The following is an 11613-nucleotide window of genomic DNA, read 5'->3' as shown; positions in this document are numbered from 1 at the left end:
AATTGTGGGGCCCAGAACTGCACACAGTACTCAAGGTGAGGCTGCACCAATGCTAAATAAGGCAGGATAATCACCTTTTTTGGCCGGCTGGTTATACTGTGTTGCACCCCAGGATGCGGTTTGCCCTCTTGGCTGCCAGGGCACACTGCTGACTCATATTGAGCCTGCTGTCAAAGTTACAAGACTGAAGTAATGTTAACCACAAGAAGAGAAGTATAAGCAAATTATAAACTCACATTAGGGATTACATAAGGAAAATGCCATATGCATTTGGAACACAGTAAAATAATTCCTATTTGGTTAGAGATTATCACGGACTTTTCATTTCCATCCACATATCTTAAATAGTGTTTCAGTTTTTGTTTTGGTTTGGTTTGGTTTTTTTGTAAAATATAGCAGTATAAGAAGGGGAAAAAAAAAATCCCAAGATTTCTTAGTAGAAATAAAGAAAATCAGTTGAAATAATATTTTAAAAAATAATTCTGTTTTCCTCATGAATTTTTTTAATGAGCATCTGCCTGTGAAAGAAACTTGAAGTTTTATCCCCCTTTTTTTTTAGCAGGAGAAAATGGAGGATACTGCTTCAGAAGATGAGCAGGGAGAGGGGAGAGGAAGCACCTTTTTCCTTTCTTAAAGACCCAACTAGCAAAAATAATGCTAAAAAAGTTTTTCAAACAGCAAAGCATGTTTTGCATTTCCAATATATTTTACCAGAACTTGAGTTTAATACAATGTTACCTTCCTCCCTTCTGGCTTCAAGACTTTCAGTTCCAGTCTCTATAATCATGAAAAGGAAGAAATTGGATAATGAACTCATAAGTCATCAAAGAAGATAAGTATTTACCTGCATTCTAATGAAGACTTTTTATTTAGACTAGACATGCACTTAAATGCTTTGTAAAGTGAGGACTAACCAAATTTATTTTAGGATCACAAAGATATGTCCAGTGTAAATGTTCAAAACCATGGTTTTCTTGCTACTGATGTTAAGCATGCATCTTTCCAGCTCATACGCTAGTTTTCTTCCACATGTTAATTATACTTTCTTAACACGTGCAGCTATGAGGGGATATCTTAAATCTGCAAATAAGAGTTTTCATATTATATATCTTACATTAAGTAGACATGAGAAAATGCTTTTTGGATGCAATTTTAGTTTATTCTTGTAGGTTTGGGGTAATGAAGCTTTTTTTCCTAACGGTAATAGTTTAAAATCTTGGTATTTTTTTGTGGTTTAATTATATAAATTCCCTATAAATAAGATTAGGAGAAGGATGCTAACAGCACACCATTTGATACTAACAATAAGTCACTACCCTTGCTATCTGCAGGGTTAGTGAGGCAAAGCTAATAAATTGAACTATGAAGCCAAAAACTAATAAACCTCCAGGATCAAAAAGAATTTCTTTCAGAATTGAAAACATGAGATATTTGTGAGCCAATGGCAATCACACTACAGAGTTCAGTGAATAAAGCAAAGCCCCTAGAAGGCTGAAAAAATGAGATATTCAGCATTAGGAAAGAAAGAGGAGGGGAAAGGTTTATAGAAGAGTATATTCATTACAGAGCATAGTAAAATACGCATTTCAACAGTGCAATATACTCAAATACATATAGGTATAAATAATGGGGAAAAAACCCTTCATTTTGAATTATTTATGTAATTGATCTTATGTAAATTCATAATTCTAGTTTCACCTTACTTAACTTTTTTGCATTTCACAAGACATAAAATGGATTTCAGTCTGAAGCACCGGTGAGGGCAGAAATCCTTGTTCCAGCTGAGCTGTGTTGTAGCTATCTCTAAATAGTCAGCTAGGTTCGTTCTTGCTTTGCTCCATGGCCACGGCCCCAGAATACCCACAGTGAAAGTGTACACAATTGGTTTTGCTTTTGGAGCAGTTGAGCTAGCTCCCTCCAATACCCAGGCACAGTCCATATGGTCTATATGGCCTACCACTGCATGGTCCCTTTCAGAAAGCCAGCAGGGAGCTGCTTTCTGCCAGCTTCACTCCCTCTGGAGAGTCCAACAGCACCATCCACCTGCATAAGCACATGAGTATCATCTGATTTAATGTAGTATGAAGCAGGAACTGGTCTCCTCAGGCTTTTTACCTCAGAATTGTTCTCTTCGTGTTGTTTAATTTAGGGTTAGAGTAAAGATTTGGGAACTTGAAAACAATTGGCCTGTAACTGTTTGCTGCAAAGTCCAGTGTTTAGTGGTAATTTACCATCCACAGCTGTAAGGATATGGTCTTCACAGTGTTTAATGACAGGATTAGAATTACAGTTTTAAATACATAAAGGTAGATGCAAAGAAAGCTAAAGACAGAGAATTCCAGGGTATGGCTGAACTCAGCAGACTACTTCAGTAAGAAACTACTTGATTTTGATTGCAAATAATCTCCATTGTTGTTGGCTATGCACAGTTACCCCATTAAGAGTGAGGAGAGGATTAGAGATGAAAATTTAGATTGAGGATTACCAGAGGTTTTATTACATATTTCAGGAGCATATGACCAAGAGAGAAGGATTGGCACCTGAATAAATGTTTCTGCAAGTAAGTATTCATGCTATTTGTGTTGTCATTATACTGAAAGAAAGCTGGTCAAAGCAGTGAATGCCAATATAGAGTGTCTACTTTAAAGTAAGCACCTACGACCTGTTCAGCTGAATAGCTTTCCAGGCTCAATTATTTAAATCTCCACTGACTATATTAAGAGCATTCTATCTCTTAATTTCAATGGAATCCTAATGCTGCCATCATTTGTGTCCAATGATTTGTTGGTTTGTTTTGGTTTGTTTCCCCCCCCCCCAAACAGTTGTAGAGTAAGGGTGGTGGTGGTGGTGGTTGAGTGTTAGTTGGGAATATGAGCAGAGGGAACAAAAATGATTCCTGAGGAGCTTTTCAGAATTAAGAGGGGAGCTACTATAATAGTTGTTTAATTTTTTATAGTATTTTTTTTAAATTTCATATATCATCATATCTTAGCTATTAATAAGTTTACAGTTAGACAGAGGAAATGGATAGGTTAACATACCAGAAAAGAACTTTTATTATTTCATAGTGCAGAGTCTTCAGAGTTAGCAAGGCAGCTAAAATTTTCTTGTATACAATGTTTTATATTCTGTTTTTCCACATCAATGAGTCCTCTTGCTGTGAGGGGGTGAGGACATAGAAAGGGAGCCCCAGTGTTGCCCTTGAGATTGCAGAGATAATGTGACTATTTCATTCATTCCTCTTAGTCAAAAAGGTGAGAAAGACCTTAAAGAATAATTCCACCTCCATAAAGTTTGTTTATTTGGGAATTAAAAACTTGGTTTTTTACATTCAGCACATTAGTTTTTAAGTAGGAAATAAAAACATTCCTTAGAAACATTTCCACATCTTTAGAATTAAATCAGATTTATAAACTATGGTATTCGTTGAGGACTTTAGCTAAAAGTTATAGAAAACATAGAATGGGAGCAAAAAGGTTGCATAGAATCTTGACACTAACCCATTCAGATGCTTCCTCTAAATCTTTTTCTTAAAATTTATATTTTTTAATTAAAGGTCTTGTTAGAGCTCAATTAGTTTCCTATAAAAATAACATATAGTTCTTTAAGTATATGTACTTTAATCTGTCTTTCTTAGCAGTATAAAAGAAGCTCTTATTCCACTCCATCCACTGGGAATGTTTCATAGTACACTCCAGTATTTATTTTCACTAAATTTTCTGGAGAGGAAAGGAGATCAGATATCAACACTCTTCCTGTAGAACAGAAAGAAAATGTGCAAGTTCTTTTAAACTAGTAATCAGCAGAACCAGCAATATGTGACCATTAGTTATATACTTAAGTAATATTCTCTCTCATTCATTATTTTTTTACTACTTGTTTAGCATTCCAGGCCAAGGTATTTTAGAATGGTAAGAAAATGCTATTACCAGGGAAATGCTGTTATGTCATGGGATTTTATTCTAATTTTGCCTATAGTTATTTTTTTATTGCGATATTGTAACTTATTTTTTCACTTACAAATTTATGGTTTATAAAGTAGGTGAAGTTTAGGATCTCACATCCACCAGAAAATTCCTTTCTAAATACAATATACTTGCCTCAGTTTCAATACTTCCTCTCTTCTTACTTTCTTTCTTAGTTTCTCTTCTCTTTAGAGAAAGAAAAGATAACTCTTAAATGAAACACAAGAAAGGATAAAACACAAGAAAAACATCATCTTGCATGTTAGCCAGGGAATAAAATAGGACATCAATGACATGACATTGTTTGAAAATACCCAACTTATTGTGTCTGCTACTAGTAGTAATTACTGAGGACATCTCAGAAACTTATTTTTAATGAGCATTGATGATATTATTCCTTCATTTTTGCTGTTTTCTAGACATACCTATGGTGATGACAGTAGTGTTCATTGGCAGGCAGCTTCCTTCTTTTACTCCTGGGGAGAAAGGGAAGATGGGAGGAAAGAAGAGAAAAGGACCACAAGTTTCAAACTCTTCAAAGCAAATTAGTAGATATTTCTTGTCTCTGGTACAACTAAAGATATGATATATGAAAAAGATGTGTATACTGCTTTTTTATTCAACATGAAACATTTCGATAGAGTTTAGAATTGAGACTATGAATGCTTTCCCTTGATGGCATATTTTGGTTAAATGTTACATGTTTTCTGATGCCTTTAGTGTCTATTTTTATTGCAGTGGAAGCCAACTATCAACATCACAGATTGTAGTGCTCTCACCACATTTACGAGCCTAATCTATGTTTCCACAAACATGTATCATGGCTTTGTAGTCCCCTTTAGAGAAGGAGATTTTCTGGAACAGACACGATGTTAAGATGATCAGAAAATATTTATTGATATCTATGTGAATGTGTTCTCTCTCCTTTCAGAGATCTCATGAAAAGTTAATGCAAAGACTTTCTGAAAGTGAAATAATATTTCTTGAAGAAGGAAGACTGCTTTGAAACCTGCCTCTGAACTTACTGTAAATCACTCATCAAAATTTTATTTTATTTGAAAGTACTAACAATGTGTAATTGGTAAGTATTTACAACAGAATATCACCAAAGCCATGTAGCAGTTACAAAACACAGTTTCAAAGTCATGTTCATTACTTTGTGGAAGGAGATTTAGCTCTGTTGATTTTTATGGGTCAATGATTGACATTGGAAATGAATGTGGATAATGCAAGGGAGGAGTATTTATCTTGTCTTTGCTAGGTTAGACTGATCCTATCCCTCATAATTCTGCATACTATCATTCTTTATTTGGGGGGTCTAACATATTGGTCTCCTTCCTGATTTTAGCACAAATAATTATAAACATAGTAGTCATAGACACACTTTAATTTATGGTTAGAGATTTTTTAATTACCAATAGAAAAACAGAAACAGCCTTTTCCCCTCTTCCCTCCACCATATTTGATCATATATTTTTGTTAAGAAGTTCTCTATGAACAACTGTGCAATTAGGCATAACAAACTAAAAGAAATTACATATGTGAATGCTTTTCATGAGATTGTTCAGGATGATCTTAGCCCACTATACTAATTAGTCACATCAGTATTAAGAAGAAAGTAAAAAAGCATGCTTGTCTCTCCAGAATAAGAACAAGAACAAAGGAGTAACACATTACAGGTTCCAGGTCCTGAAAGAGGAGTTACTATTTCAATGAGAGATACAGAAATGAAAGCTAAATTGTTTGTTTCTTTCTCCAATACATGCTGTCATTGCTTCAACCTATTCTCTTTGTCTGCTCCAGATTAATTTCTGGCTATCTGGATTCCCAAGGCTTTGAACATGTATAACCACTGGCTACACACATCATTGTTCCCACCAGGTTATAGATAAGGACTGTAAAAAACTATGTTTCACCAGCAACATAAAGGTTTGCACGCAGTGTTTGAGAATAAGTCCTTCCTCAATACACTAGGAGAAGAACAACATGGGTCCATGGGATGCCTTTCAGAAAAGGATTTGCTGGACATAAGAAGTTGACTCAACTCAGCAGCTTTTGACTTGTCACAGGTAAGAACAAAACCACTAAATAATCTCTAGTAATGTCTATGAACATTTGCTAAACAGTAAAACGATACAATACATAAATGCAAAAAAATCACATTCAGTAGTGCTGAAGACTTCTAGTATTTTTATCCAAACAAGCACAAATTCAACAGGTAAGCTACTGAGGTAAACTCTGAGGTGAACTAGCCTCTTGACTCAGTCCTTTCCTCCAGGCACATATGCTTCTAAGGACATAAAGAAAACTGCAGGCAAGACTGAGCTCCACATTTATCTTGGTGTCCCAAAATCTTCATACATGTGTGTAGAAAAATATACGCTTACAGACCTTAGCATGAACTCACCTAGCCCATATGTTCAGTAAGCAACATATTTTTATTTCATTTCAGCTTATTAAGCACAAGGTACAGTTTTAGCCCTGAAGCAGTCTGATTCCCAGAAGGTTTGGGGTTTTTTTTCTTTTTTTTTTCCTGAAAAAGAAAAAAACAGAAGAAAATGGATGAAAGTTTTCTTGTTAATTAAATCTTTGACCTATTTCCATCCTGCACTCACTCTCCTCCCAAAGAAAACACTACTGATGGCGAAAGACACAGGTAGGAAAATGCAGATCCACAATTTTGATTTTGAAAAGCATGATTTTATTATACCTGTCAATGCTGACAGAAATGTTACCCGTATTTCTTAAAATAATCTTAAAAGGAATATTGCAAGTATTTCCTTTCCCCCTAGACAGCTCTGGACTGATGGTAGAAGGGAATCAGAATATGGAAGAGCTGACAGGCGAAAGACACAGGTAGGAAAATGCAGATCCACAATTTTGATTTTGAAAAGCATGATTTTATTATACCTGTCAATGCTGACAGAAATGTTACCCGTATTTCTTAAAATAATCTTAAAAGGAATATTGCAAGTATTTCCTTTCCCCCTAGACAGCTCTGGACTGATGGTAGAAGGGAATCAGAATATGGAAGAGCTGACAGTCAAAAATAGCCAATATGCTTTCTTAAAATAAGACAGGTGCAAATAGTGACAAAGAATGAATTAGATCGTTCCTTTATCTGTTGTCATAAATGATGGTAGGGTACAGATAAAAGGTTTCTTTGATATCTGTTTTGACTGGATTAGTGTACTAAGACCTCAGCAGAATGCACTAAGCTTCTTTGTGTAGGCAAGCAAATAACCTGCAGAACATTATGACTTTCACTCACTACTGAGTCGGGCTGTCTTTGAACACCATATCCCACTTATCCCTCCCTAAGCAGCCCATCTGCAATGTCAGCACTTTTCCCATCAACTTGCATGAAACTAAAGGCAATGGAATGGACAATGTTTTGTTAAATATGTCCTATAAGCAGATATTACTGTGCCATCATTGTGCATGTACTCCGCATTACTCATGCAGCATGTTTATAAATTACATTGTCATCATGAACCTCTTTCATGCACTTTGTTTGTCCTTGCTGTCTTAAAATACACATTGGTTATCAATCAAAGCTGTAGGAAATATCCTACAAGGTCATTCAGTGCAAAACAGATGTTCATATAATTTATGGTGATAAACATGTGCTTGTGCTTTATTAGACTAAATATTAGGTAATAAATTAAAGGAAATATTATCTTACAGGGGGTTAATCAACCTGACTATATGCTGTGTAATTTATTTTGCTGTTCAGGATTTCAAATGTTTTGGTTTTGGTAAGTTGTTCTTTTAACATACACAAAATTAGTGTGGCTGCAACAATATTTTTTAACTAGATCTATATGTAGATATATCTGTAATAAAAGGCAAGTGTTACAGTAACTGTGATTATCCATCAGGACATTAACACGAGCAATTTGCTGATGATCTTTCATGTGTAATATTAAAAAAGCAAATTTTCATTGCCATTTTGTACTCTCAGTTTTATGGAAAGTTTATTCCTGAAGTAAGCAGTAAAAACATGATAAAATTCAGAATAGGTTTTAACCTTCAGGTTGTAATACCTTATTGTCCCTTCCTCTTAAAGGACCCCCTCTCAAAGAGCTATATTATTTAGAAAATTGCTTATTTCCATTAATCTTTGTTACAGAAATTTTCTCAACCAAGCTAGAATGCACACAATCCCAAAACTAGGCCAAGATATGAAGCTTCTCCCCGTCTCTGTAATAACCTTGTCTTGTGGTGGTTTTTTTTTTTTTTAATTCTAAGATGTTTGTGTTTATTTTGAATTTTTTTTAAGAGCTCTTGATTTGAATTTCAGTGTTTGACAATGCACGCATTAGTCATTCCGGTTTAATAAGAAGAAAGGACATTTGATATGAGGCTGCCACGGGACCTACTTATGAAGGTTCCAATATAGTGCACCCCCGTGTTGCAGCAAAGTAGTACAAAGATTGCTTGTGTGCAGTTCTGCCATTTCTTTCCTGCTGTAAGGTAGCATATGCCAGGTAATGCTGTTGGTCTCCTTCCTCATGGCACAGGGAGAAACTGTGCACTGTGGATGCAACTGAACTGGAACAAATGCACATGTGCACGCACACAGTTGCTTAAAATGCTCAGCACTCATTTGTCAATGACTTATATGCTCTGCACCAAATATGTCAAGGCAGAAACCATACCAGCAAATTCTACACTCACCATGTAAGAACTGATATGTCCTTCTAACAGATGAGAGTCCTGTTTCTAAGTTTGTATGTAGAAGTTAAGAACTTTCTCTTTGCCACTAAATGAAATTTGAGTTTGACTTATTGAGTGAAGTGCTTTGGCCAGATTTATCTAGGATACAAGAGGTTGCTCCAGGCAAAAATGTGTAACAGTGTAACAGACCTGAAGGTTTGGACACAGAGGACTTTTCACAAACTCCAAAGAAATGCTTCATCAGTTCTTTTAATTCCTGGTATAATGTAATCATTCTTCCAGGAGAGTTTGTTCAGTCTTAAGACTTTGACATGGACCTATACTGTTTAAATGAACCCCAAATATTTGGGTGAAGGAATTAAAACATAAATAGTGTATAAAAGCAGACCTTTCAAAATTACTTCTGTCTCTGTAAAGATAGCAGCTCCTGATGAGTTCCTGCGAGCATTTCAAATGCAGCCTTTCTCTCCTTGCTGCCCTACCAAAATAAATGGTGATGTTCAACATATAAAACTAGCCAAATGGCATACTGATTCTTTCCACCTTTTTAAAAAACATGGGACTGTTTTATGAAGATAAACCCACGATTCAAAGACTTTCCCCAAGGATTAATCTGTCAAGTGGAGTCACAAGCTATTCCTGCTTTCTCTGTCACTTTTTATTGAATGACAAGTTACACATATGAAAGGACTTTTTTGCCATTTAAAGTTAAGGACACACAGCAAAGGGATTTTCTATTATATTTGCAGACAGTTTTCTTCCACTCTATTTAAAGTGGTAGTAACAGTAAGCCAAAATTCTCTCTCACTTTCCGTATATGGAGAAGTAAATGCAAGTTGTGATGTTCATGGCAATGGAAGCTGGGTTTTATAACTTTGTACCTGTTAGGTGAGCCTTTCAAAGTCATTCATTATACACATAGAAACCTGGTATTGTTGACAGGTCCTTTTTATAGAATACAAGGTTAGAAAAGTAGAGATGACAGTGTAAGGAGAACATGTAGACATGTAGAGTCTGCTTCAGTTTCTGCTTGTCCATTAAGGAGACATACATCCACTCTCACTCACTTTCAGGCTTTTCTGTATAAGGTGCATGTCTATCTTCAGTATTAGGAATAATTTATTTTCACCCCTGTCCTATCTAAAATACCTAGGAGAATCTTCTCCAGAAGTATAAAACATTTGTTTTATGTGATGGATTATGATTGGGCATATTCAAAACGCTGTCAAGAAGCTAGAAAGAATGATATTCATAGACCTGACAAGTTTCATTCATTTCCAATGAATGTCTCTCTATTTTGCTGACAATTTTGGATCATTTGGAGCAATTTGGGTTATACAAAGTGATTCATAATAATTTTGGAGGCTCCCTTAAGAACTAGCATCTTTATGGTGTTGTTAGAACTATTCTTGCTAAAGGCACATTTTAATGTCTCTCATAATTTGTTTCTGTTTCCTAATGATGTGTTGACTAGTTTTCCAGTGGGCCCCTTTTTTATTGTGTCCTGCACAGATGACAGGAAAGATGAAGAATGCATACATAGACACAGAGTAAAAACAGTCAACTGTCTTAAAAAGATAATTTAATTTGCATACTACAGAAGAGTCCTAAAAGCCAGAGATTTTCCTCAGCAATGGCAGGCAAGAAACAAGTCTTCCTATCTTACCTGAGCTTTTAAGACCCTGAAAAAAAATCTAAAATCAGAAGGAAAAACAGTGATTACAAAAGGGGGGAGAAAACCCATCTACCAGATGAAAATCATTATATGATGCAGATATCATTATAAAGATTTTTCAGTGTCTTCCATTGAAAGAAAAAAACATAAATTATCATATCTTCCTAGATTAAATGTTTTCTGGAGATGAATGTTTTCCTCTTTCTTTTTGAATATGAGCTAATTTTTTCCCTTAAAAAAAAAAAAAAAAGAGAGAGAGAGAGAATACAAATGTTAGTGGAGCAAGCTAAGAGGGTATATCACTTTTCAAAAGCTTCTGTCTCTTGACTCTTGGGAAGACCTTACCAGTACATCTTTTATCTGTGATCTCAGTAGTACCATTATCATATATGAAAGAACTGATCTTAAATTTTCTTTTCATATAAGTGCTATTCTAGAGCTTCTGTGACTTAACTTGCTTTAAAAATCTGGCTTTTTTGTGAATAGGAACAACAACATTTTGAAAGTTGAAACCCTGTTGTCCATTAGCTTTTCTACTTCCACAACCCTTACAGGTAAAAAACAAAGATTGTGTTTGAAGCACTGGCATGGTATGTAATGCCAACATCACAAAGGGCATAATAGTGCCCATAATTCATTGCCTGAGTAGTAAAACTTTAAGAAGAAAATCACACTTTTTATTATTTCACTATTCTCATAATCATTCCATAAATGATAAATGATCTTTACAGAACACTTTGAAACAAAGTTGGGCTATTTTCAGTTTTACTTTGTATGTGCTCACAGTAAAGAAAAACTGACAGGCAAAACAAAAGTTTGCTTCCATAGTGGAAACAAAGATAAAGTATTTATTCAAGTGATTGTTTGTTTGGGTTTTTTTTGATATGCAGACAAGCAGACAAGATAGAGCCTGTTTGGTTCCTTTGTCAAAAATTATAAGTGGATCATCTAGACAAAAATACACCTTCAATAGTACTGCATCTTTCATTTCTGTGCCAACTACATTTTCCAGTTTGAACTCAAAAAAATTGTATTGTTTAATACAATTGATATTTCAAGAATTACTAACAGTGATGTTAAAAATAATGTGTCACATGTAATAGTAAAAATTTAAAAATATAACTAAGCCACTTATATCATGCTATATACACATTGCAAGTGTTGATCAGGTAGCAAAGACAGAGTAAAATTTACAATACCTGACTGAAGTCCCATCAATTGATCTTAAACAACAGTATAGACTTTCATATGAATTAAATTACTGGTCATCGAAATGCAAAAAGTAATCACTGC

Source organism: Aptenodytes forsteri, unplaced genomic scaffold (assembly GCF_000699145.1).
Source record: "Aptenodytes forsteri isolate BGI_AS27 unplaced genomic scaffold, ASM69914v1 Scaffold100, whole genome shotgun sequence".
Taxonomy (NCBI): domain Eukaryota; kingdom Metazoa; phylum Chordata; class Aves; order Sphenisciformes; family Spheniscidae; genus Aptenodytes; species Aptenodytes forsteri.
The sequence above is the reverse complement of the archived record's forward strand: the minus strand, read 5'-3'. Positions refer to the sequence as shown.